Source organism: Tyto alba, unplaced genomic scaffold (genome assembly GCF_018691265.1).
Source record: "Tyto alba isolate M040663 unplaced genomic scaffold, T.alba_DEE_v4.0 Super-Scaffold_11, whole genome shotgun sequence".
Taxonomy (NCBI): Eukaryota; Metazoa; Chordata; class Aves; order Strigiformes; family Tytonidae; genus Tyto; species Tyto alba.
In genome coordinates this window covers 12396499-12417415 of record NW_024881273.1, presented here as the reverse complement: position 1 = coordinate 12417415, position 20917 = coordinate 12396499, and the positions used below count along the sequence as shown (strand labels likewise).

The 20917-nt window shown below is 40.0% G+C and overlaps 1 protein-coding gene across 15 annotated transcripts in view; it reads right to left on the bottom strand.

Annotated features, from left to right (window-relative positions):
- Positions 1–20917, bottom strand: part of EXD3 (exonuclease 3'-5' domain containing 3) — a 293160-nt gene that overhangs the window by 271760 nt on the left and 483 nt on the right. For 12 of the 15 annotated variants that reach the window (XM_033003026.2, XM_042786593.1, XM_042786594.1 and 9 more), the window contains exon 2: positions 14332–14400. The gene's annotated coding sequence lies outside the window, so the exon portion shown is untranslated. Of the gene's footprint in view, positions 1–14254; positions 14288–14331; positions 14401–20595; positions 20826–20917 lie in introns of those variants that run through there. The other 3 variants (XM_033003030.2, XM_042786591.1, XM_033003025.2) reach the window with 2 other exon arrangements.

The window sequence follows — 20917 nt, the reverse complement described above, 5'->3', positions numbered from 1 at the left end:
CTGCAAGCCTAAGGAGCTTCCCTTCCAATGACAATTCTGGAAAACTGCAAATAAGGCTATGAACAAGCACTGCAATAGCAAAGAAAGAGAGGCAGGAGGTAACAATGCCACAAGGTGGCAAGGAAACTGAATTAGTGGGGATTGCTGAAATTTCTTATCACTTACAGCTACTACTTGCATCAAAAAACCCAAATTTGAAAACCAATCAATAATTATTAAATTTACAAAATACAGCAAACTAGGAGTGGCTGTCAGTATACAGGAAGACAGGAATAAAAAAAAAAACCTGCTCTTGAAAAATCAAAGAAGGCTGTAGAAAAACTAAAAAGAAAGTAGTTCAATAAGAATTGTAAATTAGTATCAGAAATCCCTATTGGACACACCAATGGACAAACAGGTCATGGAGACACTTTCATAAGGATACTGTAATTCTGCAAGAATTCTGCCTTTCAAAAATAAACCTAAAACAGTAAAAGAAGTCTGTATACAAAGGCTAGATACCTTTTAAAAGAAGCTTAAATGTAATCAGTGGTAGACCTGTTATATAAGAGAGAAAGCTATCGCTCCAACCATCATTTTCAATCTTAAAATCCCTATATCTGGTAGTGATCAACACTTTTAGTTCACCAGAAGCAATAATTTCTTCTAAGGTGCTTTCCAGGAGTAATTTTCAATTTCTATTTTCTTGGAGGTATATCTAAGAGATGTGGGTTATGTGTTTAACACCTATGTGTTAAACAAGATAGAAAGATTTCTGTGATAGGATTTCTAGAAGATTATTTCTACCTTTGAGCCCAGAGGTCTGAAAAGTTACACAATAAGTATGGGGAGGAAATATCACAAGAACACAAGAAAAACCCTGGAATCTCTACTGCAGCCACAGATACAAGATACTACTGAAAAGGAGATCTGGAGATCTCCTTCATCCATGTTCTGCAGCATATGCCAAAATGCCTAAATACATGATTAGATACTGACCATGGAACAACGTTTGAAGGTAGCTGCTGTGGACAGGAGTGATCACAGAACATACCTGCACTCTTATAATCTTCATAAAAACTAAACACAGGCCAGGGCAGTGAATCTAAATTCTTGGTCCTTCTGCCACCCTGCTCTCTTTGGTTACTGACTAGCAGGTTCTCAGGTTCCACCTGAAGGTCAACCTCAGCCAAGGGATGGCAAATCACACATTAGCCAACTCCCTCCCTCTGTCCCATAAAGCATCACCTGCACCAGCAAAACTTCTGCAGAACCTGGCACAACAGCACAACCTGGCACAATTGCCTCTTCAGCCAATGTTTGCATCCCATTACTAATAAACTGTGCTTTTAGTAATATTTCATTTGAGGAGACTCTTCCAAGTCACCCAGATGCCCTAACGCCTATGCATACCTGTTTCTGTTGAGCACTCTGCAGCTTTCCTCAAATGAAGTACCAAAAATAAGAAGCTCCTAAACCAACTTGAATGCTCATCCGAGTTCTCTTTTTGATGATTGTCTTTGGGTTTCACCTATTTGAATTCAACCTAAACAAAGTCACCTGTGCTCCTGGCACACTGTCACAGAGTGACCATATGCATCACCAAAACCCATTATATACTTCTGGAGAATCCCCATGTCTCAGTGCTACAAAGCCTTGCCTCCATCCTGCTTTCTTTACTTCTCACAGCCACATTAAGGAGTTGTTGGCCAATTTTAGCTAGGAATGACCAACAGGCTCCTAGAATATTGCAGGTTTATTCCCACACCCTGCAGGATTCTAGAACTAATTTCTTCTCGTACATAAAGGCTACAGACTTTGCCTCCATACCGGGCTCTTGAAATCTCAGCCCACTGTTCCTATTTCATTCACTTCTACTGGTGACAGAAAAGCTGGGAACTAGAAGATAGACAAAATTAGAGCAAATGCCACAATTTTCATTCCCATATAAGTATCTTTTCACACAGAAGACAAGGAGATAACATTCTCCATGTCAAGACTTCCATTAACTTCTTCCTACAGTGATAAATGGTTCAACTCCACAGATGGAATCAAAAACAGAGACAGAGTTTTACCTGCTTAGTGGGAAAAGGTGAGGAGACACAGGCTGATTCAGGAGACAGAGGTGACTACTCTTTCCTGCCACCTACCCCTTTCATCTCAAGTTTATAAGCGTCTAAATTAATGTAGCACATCTTAAACCTGGCTTCTTCAGTCTAAAGTGTGAAATAAGAAAACACAAAAGCATACCATCTGTGCACAATAGCATAGAAAATTGAGTTCACACTGATGGGATGTAACACACACTCCCTTATATATTTATCAACACACCCACTTTGCAAATCTGTCCTAAATAAAAATAAAATTGACAACATGTCATGTCTGAGGCCAGCAGGGCTGCCTTAGCCTAGCATGTACTTGGCAGAGTTTGGACTGTTCTCTCCACTTTTAACAAACAACTCACTTATAAATGGAAAACTTGCTAACATTCAAGTATTCTGCTGTGTTCAAATGTCAGGAGGATTGTATTCAACTAAGTCTCCTGAAGGGATCAACTAATTGGCCATCAAATTCATAGAGACGAAGCTGTAGGTTGTTTAAAAACTAGCAAGACATGACACAGCCTTCTTACCATCCACAGTAGGGACAAACCGGTCTGGAACAGTTTCTAGTTCCATTAACTCTTTACCAACACATAAAAATATCATTTTAAAGATGTTTATTTTTACAAGTTACATTAGGTGAAGAGTATAGCTGAACGCATATGGAAATGCTTAAGCAGCAGCTCCATTTTCTGTCCAAGAAGTCTGTGGACAAACACAACAAACTTAAGTTATACACATAACAACTCAATGTAGTACACAAAAAAAAACAACAAAACAACAACAAAAAAAAAACACAAGAAAAAAAAAAACACACCCACACAACAACAAAAAGACATACAAAAAAGTGTGTTTTCATAAAAACAAAAATTAATTTATTGTTTAGGAGGAACATCTGAGAGAGGAGGGAGTAGCTGGAACAGACAAGCACAGAAAGAGCAAAATACAATTAAAGAGAATAAGACACCAAAGACAAGCCTTACCAAGTAAGATCACATCTTCATCTAGCTAGTATCGTGTCTTGGACTGTAGTCAGTGGCCAATGCCTAAGGAAGAGAACTGGGCAGCTGTATTCCCCAACACATTCCCTGAGCCTGCAACAACTTCTAGCTTAAGATTTCCATGTGCCAGGTCTTCTGTATTGGTATGAAATAGACTTTGTAGGTTTTTCCTCCAAGAATATATCCAATCGCTGTCATGCAAGCTCTCAGCACCAGAGTCTTGTTGCAACAGCTGACACACTGTATTCATCAGGCAAATAAGTATTTATTTTTGTTTATTTTGCACTTCGTACTTCCATTTGATGTGCCTACTTTTTATTAGGGAATGAAAGAGAAATGGGGAATGGTTACTTATCTTCTGTCCCACTCAGGCATCTTTTCTTCAGGCCTAGACGTTCTTCATTTGCAAACTGTTCCATCATCTGTTATTGGGGAGGCAGTACCTCGTTTAGCCATAGCTTTCTCATGTCACTCTACATTTACTGACACCAAGTTTATCCTGCTAGTTTATTTTCCAATCACACACTGCCATAAGGTAGGTATTTCTGCAACTTTACAAGTTGACTATGCCAGCATACTTCTAAATCACTCAGACTTTGTTATTTCTTTATCCATTGCCTTCCTCAGATCATCAGTGAGAGTGTTAAACAGCACAAGTCTCATAAGATTCTTGTGTCACTCTAATGGTAACCACCCTCCATTGTAACAGTGATTACTGGTACACATTTTCTCATCTCTTAACCAGTCACTGATTTACTAAAGGCTATTTTCTCTTATCCCTAGAAAGACCAGTTGCTTTAAGAAGATGCAAAGGACCATGTCAGAAGCTGTTTGAAAATCTGAGGGTACCATATGCACTGGAACACCCTCATCCAGATGTTTGCTGAGCCTTTCAAGTCCTTGAAGATTTGTCAGATGCAACTTCCTTTTACAAAAACATGTTCCAGTCCTCCATATTCATATAAAATCATGTAGCAAATAATTTTAATCTATATTATTATTTTGACTATGCTGCACAATACAAAGCTAGACTTCTGTCTCCTGTTCCTCAAGCTTCCTGGAACTCTTTTGTGAGTTGGCATCATATCAGCCCTATCTATTCTCTAATAAGGCTGAGGAGGTTTTAATTGAAAGGTTGCATACAAGTCTTAATAATTCAATAGTTTCTCCCCTGAATCCCTCCTGGCCTCTAACATCCTGGTGTCTGCAGCCAGTTATTGCTCACTGCCTTCTTAAATTCTTCCATTAATAGTTGGGTTTGAGATAGGTTCTGGTACAGAAGCCATGAGGAGCATAGATGCCTCAGAAATTCCTTTGTTTCTTTCTGCTCCACCCTATGCAATGATTCTTTCACACCCTGTTTTTCAAGGGGTTTTGCAAACTTTTAGACAAGCTTCTTATTCCCAACCTATCTGGAAAAAAACTGTTACTTTTTCTACATTCTAAAAGCTCTAAGTTTTTGGCGTTTCAAAGTGTTTGTTCTTTTCTGTCTTCCTCACTTGGTCATGACTTCAGCTTTTGGAAAGATGCCTCTGACTCTACAGCCTTCCTTCCCTGCTGTTTCACATCATAACTTTTCTCTAACTCAAGCAGCTTTTGACAGGGCCAGGGCATTTGCTCTGCAGTATAGTGCCTTCAAATAATCTTCACACTACCTACAAACATTTCACCCTTTTCACTCCTCCTTTCAGTTTCTTTTTAGCATGCTTCCTCATTCTGATGTATTTTCCCTTTTGAAATCAAGTATCACTTCACTCAAGTTTTTGGCTTCAATTACTTCTGCAAGAATCTGTACATACACTTGTGTTCATACTTAAGAGGGCCACTGGCAGTAAAATTTGTATTGAGTTCTGCACAATTCCCAAGAGAAAGTCAAAAATATCTTCCTTTTTCCGTATTTATTATAATTTCAATGTTTCCCTGACCCTACACACCAAAATACACCTAAGAATGGACTTGATCATCAGTACGTCTTAAGTCTCTTAAATGGAAAAAAAAAAAAAAAAACAAAGAAAAATAATTTATCATATAGAGCTACATGGAAGTCTAGAGGGAAAGAAAGCCAGTGAAATCTCTAGAAAAAGTCCAGCATATACTGGACTGAATAACTAATTTAGATACTGAGAAAGAGAAGAGCAAAGGTAGCTACAAACTGCTGTTGGATTTTGCCTCCTACCACCCAAAACCTGACACATGATAACCTGCCACTCTTGAAAAGAGGATGGTTCATGTTGTTTCTCAGTTTATCCTGCTGAGTTTTTCCTATCCATTCTACAGAAAATCTGAAAGTTATTAATTACTCTTCAAGAAGGGTAATTAGTATTTAACTATTATTCATCACGTAAGTACAGAATAACTGTTTGCATTATTTCTGCTACCTTGTCCTTAGTAAATACATAAACATCAAGAAAGATGAATCCACAGGACAGACAGTTCTGCTCATCTCAAGAAATTAAAAATAATTGCTCGCTTTGGAAATTCAGCATTAAATGCATCACTGAATGAAACATTTCCTTTAGAACCCTGAAGACAAGCAACAAATTACAGGACCTTGCAAGCAGTTTATTTTCATTGCTCACTGGAAAATAACTATGACAATTATTTAACCCTCACCCAACTCTTCCTGTTGGTGTTCATGTAATGCTGATCGTATCTGAAACCTCAAAATAGTACGTCAATAAGAAAATAAGCTATAACTGAAAGTTTCTCATTAAGTATTATTTTGTTTTTCAAATGACTGTTATGCTAATAATACTGCCTTTTACGAAGGTATAAAATGAGGAAGGTAAAGAAATTGCTAAAAAACTGAATGCTAGAAATAATGTTACAGACAAGGAAAGACAAAGTTGCCAGAGAGAGAACAAAAAGCATCAGCCCTAATATTACACACCCTGGTTAAACATGTCAGAATCATATACAGCAAGTTATGAAATGGGATTTAGGCATCAGCAAGTATTTAAGTGCTATTGTTCATTCAGCTGAGCCCTCCATTACCCTACCTCTGTTCCTGAAGTTGCTAAGGTTATATAGGCAGAGATGCCCTTATCATACCTATCACCTGAAAAAACACAGAAAATAAAGTAGAAATGATTGTTTTCCAGTTATTACACTATATTTCAAGCCATGTTTTAAGTTGTCTTGAGTAACAACTACTGCCTACTGCTGCTCTAAATCACACCCAAGAAGCTGCAGAATCTGCCAGTTAGTTGTTCAGCACTGACTCATCACTAGAAGAAAAACTATGGGCCTTGCAGTTACACTTTTTACAGGGCTTGAGAGTACAATATCCAGTAGTGAAAACAAAGAAAGGCAGGATCCCAGGCAAGCCAGACCCACCACTTTCTATGGCCTTTGTTACTCAAAGTAGCAACAGTAATCCTAGGATTTGTCTTTTTGTCACATCGCCGCATGCAGGTACAGTACATGAACCACACCACACACTCAGCACAGACTTCTGTTAAGAATTTCAGTTACATGTTTAAAGTCTTTACATTTTAGTTTACCATTTATAATAAAGCCTACCAGTAGACTAACAAATACCAAAGAAGGCAAATTAACATAAAAATAAAGGAACATACAAGACACCTGAGAATAGGTTTAAGGGGGAAGGGAAACATTTACATCATCTTCTAGAGTAAGTTGAAGGAATTCTCGATGCTTGGGACAATATGGCCCAAGGGAAATGGTAATGGGAGAGAAATAAATTCTTTCACCTCTGGGTTGAAATCCAAGTCAGGCTGGTAGTAGCCAAGAACCATTAGCTTAACATCTGCTAGCTGTTTGGTAACCCATGTGAAGTGAGTTATACTCCTTAGTGTCCACATCACAATCTCACTAATTGGCACCACATTGGCAATCTAAACAGAGAGGTTAAAGTCTGAACATACAGCAAGCATGAACTACAAGATTAGTCAACTTTAGTTTTGAGTACATATGTGATAAATTATACATTTGGTATATGTAACTCCATCTAATTGCCTCACCATCCTGTTCTACCCTCGGAATAAAATCATAAATCCAAGCAAGCCAACAAACTGTCAACATTCCCTTGTCAAGCATACAGTTTCTGAATTAGTAAGACATTATTAAGTCCTTTACTATTCAAAGTAATTTAAGCAAAATGCTGTACAGCATAAAGTTAAGTATGAGCTAAAGTGTTTGGCTAATAGGTACCAATATCCATACAAATAGTATCTTTTACTTAACTTCAGCTTTTAGCTGAAAAATGCAACACTCACTTGAAAGGCAGTAACGATATAGTCTTATAAATCCCAAATAACAAAGCTCTTTTCTCTTTGTCTTTCCTTATTCCGCAGTTTCCCAACAAAGAGTGCAAAGGAACAAAGCTAACCCAAGAACACGACCCATTAACTTTTAAAAAATTATCCGTTGTATTGCCCCATGCTAAAACATTTGTGTCTGAGAACAAAAAAAAGCAATTATCCCTTAATAAATAGCAATAAAATAAAATTTATTTTTCATATCATCTGAATAGGGCAGCATAAAACCCAGTCTAAACTACGACGGAAGGAAACTCATGTTAGTTTAAAAACTGATCCTGCTGTTCACACATGACTTCAGTTTAAAGAACTGCTTTTGATGGGAACATGATGAAAGCTGTTGAGCATGAAGGAAGATACAAATGAATCCAAAAGAAGCATCTTTGCCAGAACTCTACCAGAAAACAGAATCACAAAGTTAGTTTGGGAGGGATCTCTGGAGGTTTCCAATCCAATCGGCTGCTCAAAGGATGGCCAACTTCAAAGTTGGATGACATTGCCCAAGGATATTTTAGATGAAAGCTCAGTATAGTACAATGCCCTGCAAAATCCACATATAAAGAAATGGTTCTTGCTAGGCAAATACCCCTTTCATTTACCACTGCTCTGGAAAGATTCAAGTTCTAGGCTGTTTAGAGAAGTAACAATGGCTAGCTGCCATTAAGAACAGTGATAAACTGAAAACAAGCCTAATCTAAATATCTATTAGTACCCAGTTTTGGAGTATTTATCTTGGTAGGATGCAGACCTGAGGACAGGAGACAGAATTTGAAAAGTATAATCCTTCCAAGATCCATTTTTTATCTTATGTTGGAAAGGTATGCTCAAGCTCTCATATGAAAAACGCAGGCAGTGACAAAAGGCCAGCCTGCAGGAAAACAAACACCCTCCTCCCCCCGCCCCATAAGTCTGCATTCCACAGCCATGTTCAAAGGGTTTTTTTTTCTTCTTTCTTCTTCTTGTGTAAGAAACACTTGCAGAGTTAACATCCAGAGAATTTGATAGTACCTAAGTTGCCTTAAACATGAACAGTTTGCTTCTTTTAGCACAGGCTGCTAACCTTCATCTGGCTTACCTGTCCTCTGTCAAAGCCAGAGCAGTCTAACTTCTACAAAAACATGCTGTCAACAATTTTTTGTTCTTTTTTGAAGACCTTGGTGGACCAAGGGAACTGCCTGATATATCAAGACCACTCCTTCCTCAGAGCTAAAATTATCACTGCCAGGCCTGCTATCTGCTTTAGGCAGCAAGGATACGACCTCCTTTTCCCATCACTGACTGCTAATGCCTCTAAGGTAGATCTTTTCCTACTCTCTTCTATAACTTTTAGTAGTAGAATAGGATCGTGCCACATTTTTTAAATGCCAGACAAATTCCTTCTGCTTGAAGACACATTATTATTAACTTATTTTTAAAATCATACCGCTGCAATTAATTATATTGACACTTGAGGTGGGATCTGCTGTGCTGACATGTGAAAGAGAATTAAGGGAGACTGATGACTGCCAGGAGTCTAACACAAGCTGGAAGAAAACAGGCTAGCACCAAAGACACAGATACTGCAACTGTTCTGCTTTTGGCTGCATTCAGCCCACCAAGCTGCCAGTGCAGGATGTACTGAAGTAAATCTTCAGAAATAATTCATGACGCTACAGGAGTTCGTTGTGTGATATGGTCCAAGAAAAGGTTATAATCGAATGATGTAGTGAACTGCTTTATTGAGCAGCTCTAACATGCACTTCTGAACCCTCATGCAGGTATCAAGTAAGAATTCATACTCAAATAAATGTTTTCCTCACAAAACCAAGTATAGAAATAATATCAAATTCATGAGTTTCCTGAGACTAATTCCTCTCCAGTTGGAAAACAGGAGGGGTCCAAGAAAGAAATCCTTCTCTGCAGGGGAGAGAGGCAGGAAGGAAGGAAATGTGAATTACATACACCTCTGGATAAGTCCCCTTTAAAAAAAAAGGAAGGAAATTAGAGTTAACTAAAAAGAGCATGTTTAGCATCACTGCACAAGATGGGAAAAAAAAAAAAAATCTAGAAAATCCTGGCTAAAGATAATGCTGCCTCCTCTTGTCACTGTTGGGCTTTCCACAGTCATTGCATTGGGGAGAAGTGAAAGGGCCATTTTTCACTCTTTCATTTGCAGCACCACTTTGAAGTTACCTACAAATCAGTGTCACTATTTGATGGTCACCTCTACCCTATGCCATCCTACACTTTTTTGTAATAGGTCTGTTAAAAAACATGTGTTTTCACTTTTTTTTTTTTATTAAAAAAGGATAACTCATAACTGAGCAGAGACAAAGGCTCTGTTGATACAACAACATGTGGATTAAATCTGAAAGGAGAAAGAAAGCTGTTCTATTAAACCGACAATCCTGCACAGAGGGCTTATATCTAAATTGGTGTAATAAATCAATAGGAAAGATTTCTTTTTGGCTGAATCAACCATTTGTTTAGGCATGGAACAAAAGCACTTTAAAATTGCTCTGGATGCTGTACACAAAAGAGTTTCTTTAGTTTTTTTTCTTTTTTCCTTCTTTTGTGTTTCATGTATATCCCCAAAGTTTTGCATTTGCTTTACTTAAAAATATTTACTTCTTGGCACTTAAAACTATGACAATTTAGACAGCCAGCACCACTGGGCTCTTAGCTAAACTGCTTCTACTGAAAAAAAAAAAAAAGAGGAAAGTTTGCTTGCTCCGTTTACATTATTACATTAGGCAGAAGACTGGCCTAAATTTATGCTTTATCCCATTATGTTCCTCTTCTGTATTTTTATAAACACAGATTCTACTTCTTCCCTTCAATTCTATTAGTAGTGGCTTTTTCACTCTTATTTAAGCAGGAAACACTTTCCAGCTGTTGCTACCTACCCTTATCAGCCTGCAACTAGTCCCACAACGTCTTCCAAGATCAACACAATAACCTGCCATATCAGAATGTCAGCCTAGAAATAGGCCAACGGGTGCTCAAGAAACTACAGTCACACCATCCTCAAAATACTGCCCACAAACGTGCATTTGGTCTCCAGATCCCCAAAAGACAAGCCACTGCTGATGCACAGTGAAAAAAAAAAGGAGGACTTGGCAGAACATTTTAAGTACAACACTGATTGTAAATATAGTTGGGACCAAGAACTGCAGCCATCTTTTTAAATAAAAATCAGACAGTACCTGGAACTGATTTCAGAGGTAAAACAAAGATGACACTAGCGTCTACTATTTACATTTAATACATCATGCCATGAAGATGGCATTGACTAACCCATGCAAACATGTCACCACACAACTCCAACTAGTCTTCAAAGAATGACAGACGAAAACATAAATCATCATAAAAATAAACTTTCAGTTCCACAGAAATGTTGTGTGAGGAAATATTTGTAGGAGATGCTACTCAACACTGGAAGAAAGTATTTCATACGAGAACACTGGAGCTCCTCTTCAGCACGTTCTGTAGATGTCACTGGCTGCTCGATTACTATTATTTTTTTTAGAACATCCAAACAATATGTGTGGTAAAACACATGACAGGGCATCTACATATGGGATGGAGTATAACACTGAGGGGGTGAATATTTTGGCTAAAGCCTGTGTCATTTAAAATGTCATTTCTAATGTCATTTACAGAAATCACAAGAGCTGAGCTTTTCAAATCCATTAAAAATGCAGTCCCCGGCCCCACGGAGTAAAATGCTTTAGGCTTGGTAACTGTTTTGTTTTTTTTTTTTTTTTTTCTATCAGGGAAGCCCTTACTTATTCCATTTCACCTTAAATTCCATCTGCCAGTCAGGCACTAAGTTTCCTCAGAGACTACAGCTGATAGGGTCACCCAGATGACATTCCTGATAGTTTGACCATGCAGGCACCTTGCCTGCTGCCCTCCTCCCAACTCAGTGAAACAGTCCAGGAGGCCACACAACAGCCGAGGGTCAGGTCTGGGCTGAGCCATTGCCTTTGCCCCAGAGAAGCTGCTGTTGCCACCCTCCCACGAGAGGTGGTGGGAGATGGGATGCTCGCAAGTTTAGCTAAATGCCTGCACTTAGCCCAACAGCTGTCTTGCAAGGCTGCCTAGTCAAGACCTTACCGTAAGAGCTGCTCACGTTGTCCCAATCAACTGCCTTACAGTCTGCAGGAGTCTCTCCATAGTGCTTCTTTCCCTATCTCTGCAGTCACCCACACAGTACCATGGCTCAGCTCAGCTTCTGCTGCCTCCTCACATCCCCTTGGGGCAGACGTGAAGGATTCCTGAGAAGGAACATCTCAGCCTTCCTTCCTTACTCCAGGCAACCACTCTTTGCCCAAAAGCTAACAAGGAGCCATACCAGTAAGACAGAAAGGGAAGGTGCAAGACATTAAAAACTAGGAGAGGAAAAAGATGGCCTGACAAGTACTTTCTATTATTATTCTGCTTTAATTTTGTAGAAGTGGAATCTCATGGCCATTAGAGTTCATAGAAGCACTACCTAGTTCTTTAGGATACCAAGCAAAGTATTATTTTGGCTGTAGCACAGAATCTGCTTTGGTACACTCTCAAGTTGTCAATGTCTACTATCTTCAACCCACAGACAGTAAAGCTGTCACCTCTGAGTAAAGCTAAAACCCCTGGTAAGAAAGATGTGCCAGTCCCAGCTGGAAGGAATACATCCCAGTAAGGATATGGGTCAGTCAGCCAGACAACTGGTTTCTGTTCATAGCTGTTACTGCCCTATTCTGTGACCTTATTCAAATCACATCCCCACATAATGCCTCTTCTCTCATCTTTGGGAGAGGCACACGAGCACCACCACCAAGTAGCCTACGTAGAACCCAGCTACTAGCAGCAATGCTAACTCCGAAGTAAGAATTCAGAGTCTAAGTAAAGCAATATATTAAAGCTGAGGTTTATACTATGTAGGCATGGTTCCAGCATAGGAAACTTGCACTTCAGTTTTGCCAAGCCTATCCAGTGTAGGTATGATTCAGTGCTAATTGCTCAGAAAAACCTTTCAAGTTACACTGGTTTGGTATGCTTTTCTAAAAGCAAACCAAGGTATGTTTTGGCCAAAGTTAAGATTATGTTTATGTTTACAGACAATCTGACTCCTGCATATAAAGAATGCTTTTCCTTGGACAAAAACTAAAAACATCAAGAAAAGTCAAATGTAATGCAAATGATCTGGCTCTATAATCTTGCCAGAACAGAAGCAACACCAAAGCTGTTAAGCAATAATCATGGTCTTAAATTGGTCTTCCCTGACTCCTGCTTTGTTCAATGTTTTAATTATATTTTTAATTTTAAACCACTTTAGATTTCAAAGCCCATTTATATACATTGATTAATTCTCCCAAGGTAAAAATAATTATCTTTATAACAGAAGAAAAGTGAAAGAACACATGATAAACTGTCAAAGGCACAGAAGGAACTGATGTAAGGTCTGGAACTAAAACCCAGGAGTTTCTGAAGCAATGTACTGCTTCTAAAGGATTTTTTTTAAGATGATAGCAACAGTACCAAGAAAAGTTCCAAAATGGATATACATTTAGGATCAAGGCAGTTTATAGGGTAAAGGCCATGAGAAAAGCAAGTTTTATAAATTAATTAATCCACATTTGGAACACTATAGTGAATTATCTAATAGATTGTTGCTATGTTCCATACACAGCACAAGCATTAAATCAGCCCTCAATGTAGTCGATCTTGCCTTTTATCATAAGACAGCGAAGTACACAAGGTAATCCATCTCAGACCTCTCACTTTCTACTCTAGGGTGGTAAATTTCATTTGCATCAGGATTTTTCTCGGAAGAGTATGCGGTGAATGCTGTCAGCAGTCCCACCATGCGTTATTCAAGAGTGCCCTCTAACGAAGCTGCAGCTACATTTCAGAACACATACAAGGGAAACTAGAAAAACACAAAATGAGAGTTTCCAGAAATTTCTCATTACACACAAAGCTTTGTTTCCATTTGAACAAAAGGGGAAAACAGATGATATACACTAACTGGTGACTGCTCCTGCACAGACATTGTATTTCCTTGTATTACACAAGCCCTCATTGGTAAACACCTCAGTAGGCAGAAGTACTAAAGAGAAAGATAGGGAAAATCACAGTCTCCCATTCTGAGAGAAGAAAGGCTACTGAGTCGGATGAGGTCCCAGAGAGTTAACCCAATACAACTTTTTAAGATAAACTGAGTTCTACACATTCTACTTTATCTATAAGGAGGTTCTGGGTAACTTTTCAACATAGGTTGTAGTTAAATCAATCTTTACAAAAATAAGTGAATATCATAAATGAAGTTCACAAATCAAAATGGAATTCTCATAAATCTATTCCCTAATACACTTCTGCACCATAAAATATTATTTAAAAGAATGTCTTCATCTAAGAGCGGTCACACAAACTACAGTGATGAAACAGTATTTGCTACAAGTTTATACAACAGGTACTTGGTTTAGTTTCAAGTGACCTTTCACCTACCTCATAAACTAATAAAACATCCTGCAAACAAAAGATGCTTGTATTACTTTCAGAAACAAACTCCACACAGAAAAGCTGATACTGATCCTCAGAACATACATTAATTGTAATAATTTCGATGTCAAATTGTCAGAGTAGAACTATTCAACTTAAAGATCTCCCCTTAAATATGCAATGGGTGCACAGCTTCTCAGTGTGGGATCAGAACAGTCATAGCAGCTTGTGCAATTGCTGCCCCCTCCCTCCCACCCTGTCCTGCACCAAGGACCCCACTCAGTTGTCCCCCAAACAGCCAAGCTATGAGCATAAGGCAAAAGAAATGGACAAAGTAATCAAAGTTGAAAATGATCATTTTCTAAACTCAGGCAAGACAAAGACTTGAAAGAGGCAGAAATTCCTTAAGCAGTACTGCCCCCACCTGCCAAATGTGGAGTTAGCCCCCATATTGTCACATGCTTTTGAACTGACTGGGGTCCAGAGACACTGCAAACTCACCCCCGAAGGAGGATGGTGAAGGTGTTATCTGCTGACTGACGTCTGGGAGATTCCACTGCCGACACAGAGCTGCAAGGAAGCAAACAGGGCTGTTAATGTGCAGAGCTTTTTGTACACTTACCAACACACCTAAGCTCCACCGATCCTAACTTAAGCACCTTGTTAAATGCTACATTGGAAAGACAGAGATTTGTAGGCATCAAATGTTTTTCTGAACCAGAGTCTTGCATGCCTGCCAACATTTTTACTTCTTGCTAAACATCTTTACTGTAATGTTAAGATCATGTGGCTAACAAGAACACCATTACAATGTCATAAAACATTCAGAGAACCACTGTCCTAATCCACACAGGTTATCCACTTGAACAAACACAACGTCATCAGGAAACCTCCACTCTCATCCATCTGAATGACCCAGTGGCAACCACTGCTTACAAAACAAAAACCAAACAATAATGCTTTCAACTACATGGCTAATAAAAACCTGCTTGGCACAGTCTGAAACAGCAGCTATATACCCTGTAAAGAAAAATTACACTCCCCTTCTCAAAAAGCCAAACCCATTGCCCTCTAGTTTGTAACTGGGAGATTTTAATCCCCACGGAATATTTTCCAAAAATTTAAAGGCAATTGTATAACCTAAGAAAACACACATGGAGCAGTTTTATACAGCAAGTATGTCCCAAGCAGTGCAAAGTTCCTCCTGTGCTCTCTCTCACATTCTCAAACATTCCTCACAGCACTGTTATGTTCCAGCCAACTTTTTTCCTAACGTGACAGCTCATTCCTTGAGGAGGTTCAGGCAGAGTTTGACATTAAAAGGTTCAGCAGTGGATAGACAGTGTCCTGGATGTTTTGAAAAAGACTTTTCTTTCATGAGCATGTAACCCAAACAAGGCTCAATGAATTTGTGTGAAAAACAAAAATGATCATAGAGTGCCTTTTGAACCACACAGCACAAAGTTTCAGCACACAACAAAAAATGTGCAAAAATGTAAGAGCAAAAGCCCTCTGAAAAAATGTGGAAAAATGTAAGAGCAAAACCCCTCTGAAATTAGTAACTGAACTGCAGTTATGTGCATAGCTATAAGGGTAATTTAGGTATTCTGCTTTTTGAAGGCAAGATGAGCAACAGCCAAGAATAAATCATGTTGTGTGGGTATAGCTAGTCATAAAGTGAAAAAACAACAGCATTGTTTTCATCAGAAAAGAACAGCCTAAAATGACAGCAGCCACACATTCAGACTTAGCATGAAGTGTGACCATATCCTTGGCAGAGCCAGAGATGTAATAAAGAGGAATTTATTTAAATGTATTTAAATGCATGAAATACACATAGAGCTAGAGGCTCTTCTGCTCTGGCTTGGTAACGTGTAACATGAATCACAGTAATGCTAAGCGTAGCAACAGGCACTTAGTAAATGTACAGGAGTCAGATCTCACCTGTACTCAGCTATACAAATCTGCAGCTATGCTTTCACAAACAGACTCAGTAGTGGTTCATATTGAATCACTAAGCAGAGAATCTGGCTTCTATAGCATGACATTAAAAAGTGGCTTTGACTCCATTTTTTATTTTGGTCGCTACCCTCGCTAACGGTGGCAGGTAAGGCCTGTAGGAACAGCAGCTCCCAGCTCTGTATCAGGATGCCAATGTTAAGCACACCTCATATATTAGTTTCAAAATTGGTTCTAGTACCATTGCTGTTCAAATGTTTGTACAACATAAATTAGAAGTTTCTTTGCTTAATTCTTCCATTATTTATATCTGCTTTTTCTTCATTAGCAATTTCCTTCTCCTTGAAGATCCACAGTGTTGCAACTTTAAGTACAGGAAACACAACTTTGTGCCAGTGAGTTGTATTGGTCAGAGAAGGAATGGGACTCTCCTGTCTTACAGGTAATCAGACAGAAGTTGAAGGGTTTTTAGCTGCTTCTGGTCTGATCAGATTCCAAAACGCTTAGTCTTTCTTTAGCTTCACTGGCCCACCTATTTCTTGCAGAAGACACTGCAGAGAGGATTGTTCCGTAAGAATTAGCAACAGATGAAATTTTTTTTCTTCTGTAGAAATACCTTTGACAATAGCAATTGCCTCAATCCTCTAACAGGTCTGTTTCTACCCAGAGCCAGCACCAAGGATTGTGCCCAGATCACCATTCCAAGTGAGCGGCAAAGCTGAGACAAAAGAAGTTCTTAATTATGTAAGGAGGGTTTTCTTGCTTGATTTTTATCTGCAGATCACAAGGCATTATTTGCCTCAAATCATCCAGCAGGTAGTTAGCACAGCTGGAAAATGGGCATTCTACTGATCTCAAACAGCCGGACAAGACTCTCATCTTCCAGGCCCAAGTTAACGCCATTTGGTCATGTTGCAATACCAAACCTTCACAAGAATTCGCAAAAGAAGCAAGACTTCTATCCTCTGGGAAAACAGATTTCTAGACTTCTCTTGAGATAGAAATCTAACTGGAGTTTCTCTTCAGACCTCCTTTATCCCAAGCACACACACTCCCCTCTTTCATTTTTCCCACAATAATTTTTCAGACTTTTATCACTGACATCTACCATAGCTCTTCCCACACTATATGAGTTTATTACACATTAATTCCGTTAAAAGAAGAAAACATGAAACAGCAAGATGTTCAGCACTTAGTGTACCTCCTATTCCTGTTAATGTAATTTTATTCCTTTCACACACTACTCAGTTTCTCTATGGCCATCCCTCTCTCCAATACATGTGATTACAAAGACGAGCTGCTTGAAGAAGCTGTCACAGCACTGAGCATCCTCAGAGGTTACACAACAAAAAAAAATAAATTCTATTTTAAAGGCACTGACATACAACACAAGCTCAGTAATTAGCTTTTGAATCAAATTATTAAAACTCAGTTCGGGAGAAGACTCTTAACTTTCCAATACAACATCCTGTCAAACTGTTTCTTAGTTTGACCAGGGGTGGCCTGTGCCCCCCTCATCCCATCCCCTCTCGGGTTATATCACTTCATGCATCAGCAAGTTATTTAAGACAAGTTTGGGTAAAATTATTTATTAACAGGAGCAACTGCTTTGGTTGTCAGAGTATAACTGCATAGACCAGCTCCTCTTACTGTTCTTACCACTGCGAACAGATGTCTCTACCACTGCATTAAGATTTACACTATAACATCACAAAGCTTCCTTACAGAATTGAAGAGAGAACTGAAAACACTGAGCGTGTTTACAGGGACCACTCGCCTCTGCTTCCTACCTCTCTCCAAGCTGCCTTTGGAGCACCACAGAAATTACACTCATTTCAGCTTTGCCAATTCCCGCTTGCCAGGGCTTACATTAAGGACCAGTGCTGCTTTGTGTCACTGGAAAAGGAACAATTTGAAGTGTTGCAGTTTAGTCCATCTGAACTTCTGTGCGTGTCCTGTACACTGCACATTTGTCTAGTGCAGTTTCATATGAGTAGCATGTTCAAATCGCCCAACAAAGACAGCTGAGAAAAATTTGCTGCAACTGCTAAACTGTAGCACCAACAAAACTTTGTGCAGGCAAGTGCTATGATTTCTAACAGACAGCATTACTGTCTTGAAAACTCCTAAGAGATGTTTTCTAATGGATCATTTAGATTCCCAAATATGCATTTTTCTGATTCTACTCCACGTGCTAAAATCTGATTATTCCTGTTCTATTGCTTGCACATACATGAGAAAAAAGATGGAACCAGAAGTCACGGCTATCAGTGACACTTGTGCCAAAAAGCTGACACAGCCATGGGCAGGTACCTGTTCCCTTATAAAACCAGTGAGGTAGCAAGCCCTCAGAGCACAACCAAAATGCACAGTGCTACATAAGAGACAGGGTTTCTCTATTCACGGAAGCATAGAGAGACTTATTTATTTATATTATGAAGTCATAATTTTCTAAAACTTACTACGTTAAAAGCATTGTCATACTATTGAAACAATACATTGAGACAGATAGGTCCCAAAATCCCTTTACAACAACCTGATGAGATAAAAATAGAGACAGCGGAAAGTCCCAGCATGAAAACTATGCTCTTGCTGAGGGTGAAAAACTCGTATGATGCCTTAACGGTCTGACTTGGCTGGAAATCCCTTCCTGACCTCAAATCCGGATCAGACTGCAAGCACACGGGGAAGGCACAGTAAATGAGGGGGGGATTCTCTGAACTAGTATAGCACATCCATTTGACCAACTCAGTGTCTGCTCTCTGTGGCCAAACTCATGATGATTTAAACAGTGGAGGAAGAAACACACTACCTTTATCTAACTTTCCTCTGTAAGAACAGCATGTGAAATTCCCCCTTGAAGCAGAGGTTCATCCAAAAGCATACGGTTGCTTAAATCTGTCTTCATTTAGAACTACAGCCCTTTAGGAAACATTAAAAAAAAAAAAAAAAAATCCTGCTATTTCTGCAGTCAAGCAGCCTAAGATTAGAGTCCCAGAAGGTGACTCACTGATAATATCATGGATTTCACCCAAACCACACAGGCATCCTTGCACCAGCAAGTTGCCCAAGACTTCAGGCTTAACTCCATCTTCAAAATTGTTATTGTTTCAGCTTAAGAGCTTCAAATAATGTCAAGCCTTTAAGATCTCCCATAAACTATTCCTGTAATTAACTTCCATCACTGCTAGGAAATTGTGTCATATTTAAAAGAATTTGTGTAGCTTTGACTTTCAGTTACCGGATCTCATTATGACTTTGTCAAAAAGACTGAAAATATTCAGCTATCAGATAACTTTCCCATAGGCATGGATTTCCACAGAGTGGCTGAGTTACTTCGTTATCTCTTGGATGTGCCTGAATAAACTGACTTCATTAAATCCACTGCACGGCTTGTTTTCCAGTACCCGAGCATTTTTGTGGCCACGTCCGAACTCCAGTATTTTCATATCTTACTTGAGAGCTACTGTAACTGATTATGTTCTAGTAGCCCATTCTAACAAAACCATGTCCCCACACATGATCATTCCAACTTGTCTTCAGAATAAGAAAAAAAAAAAATACCAACAAAGCAACTGTTCCCCCAACAGTGAAGTTCAAATTGCATCACTGATGCAACTAAATCCTGCAAGTCAGTGTCTGCCACCTGTGTTTGTTGTAGGAAGTTATCATGGTTTCCAGACTTTATGCAGTCTCTTTCATTATATGGAGATCCTTCGCCCACTTGGAACCAGGAAAGTCAGTCTATGTTACAGCAGTAACACCTTGTCACTGATCATCTCACCTATCTGTCATCAGCAAACATTAACAGAAAAGGCTATAAACCTTCCTCTGGACAATTTAAGTCAGTACTAACATTTGAATAAAGAACTGGTAAGTGGAAGAGCTAACTGGAAATAGCCCACTCGTTTATTTCTTCCAATTAACAATCAAGATACAGGACTTGTTCCTAAGCTCATCCTTAAGTTTTGCCTTGCTGCCTTACACCACCACCTTTGTTTAGTTAAATTGTCAGGTCACACTAGAGTCAAATTCCTCAGAGAATTTCAACTACGTGATTCTAACCATAACATCAACTGACTTAATCAGATCTTGAAACCCCCTCTCAGGAAGAAACACCAGAAGAAGGAAGGGAATCTCTTTTTCAGGCGTATGTTGTTTGGCCTTTAATCTCTACATTCACTGTACTTGTAGTATCTAATTATTTACAAAGTTTCACCTGCTCACTTGATTTTATTCCTCCTACTGACATCAGGTTAACAAACTCGCTTTTTTTTTGTTTTCTGAAAGACATTTAATCTTTCCACATGTGCGCACAAGATTCATGGTGCTTCCAATCCCACTGACGCTCTTCCCCTTTTTCCAAAACATTCGACGATCAGTGACAAGGACCTCAACCAATTTCTTTTAAACTGCTTGAAAACAGAACACTTCTACCATTGCATATAACGGGACTGCCACAGATTCACTTGGCTTCCATCGAAAACTTCTGTAAGTAATTCACTCCAATTATCCGTAAAACGATGTAATTATGCACCGTAGCTACGCAGACTGTAAAGCATATAATTATTTATAATTATGAACTCGCAGTTTGCACTCGCTGTCCGTCTCTGCCCCCCACACACGGTTTATCACTCCTTCCCCGGGCTCCGCTGCCGCCCTCAGTCCCCCCCCCCGCCGCCACCCAGGGAGGCCGAGACACGCCATGGCTTTATTCGGGCTGCGAAGGCCGTACACCCGGAGCAGGCCGTACACCCGGAGCGGCCCCGCCGCCCCCCGCCCGCCCCGCCCGCCGCTCCTCTCCACCTGCCGAGGCTCGGAGGCCGCTGCGCCGCGCCGGGCTCCTCCGCGCAGGGCCGGGCCGGGCCGGGCCGGGCCCCTCCCCGCCCTGGAGCGGCGCGCAGAGCCGGAACCGGGCCGGGCAGCACCGCGGCTGCGGCCGCTCCCCCGGCACCGGCCCGCGGGAAAACGGGAAACGCCGCAGTCCGCTGCCCAAAACCCTCCCCGTCGCGCCCGCTCCTCCGCCCCGTGCGGCGAACCCCCCCCCGCCCCACCTCCCCTCCCCACCCACGGAACCTGCCGTGTACAGCCCCGCGCCCCCATCGACCCCCTTTGCGGAGGGCACCGG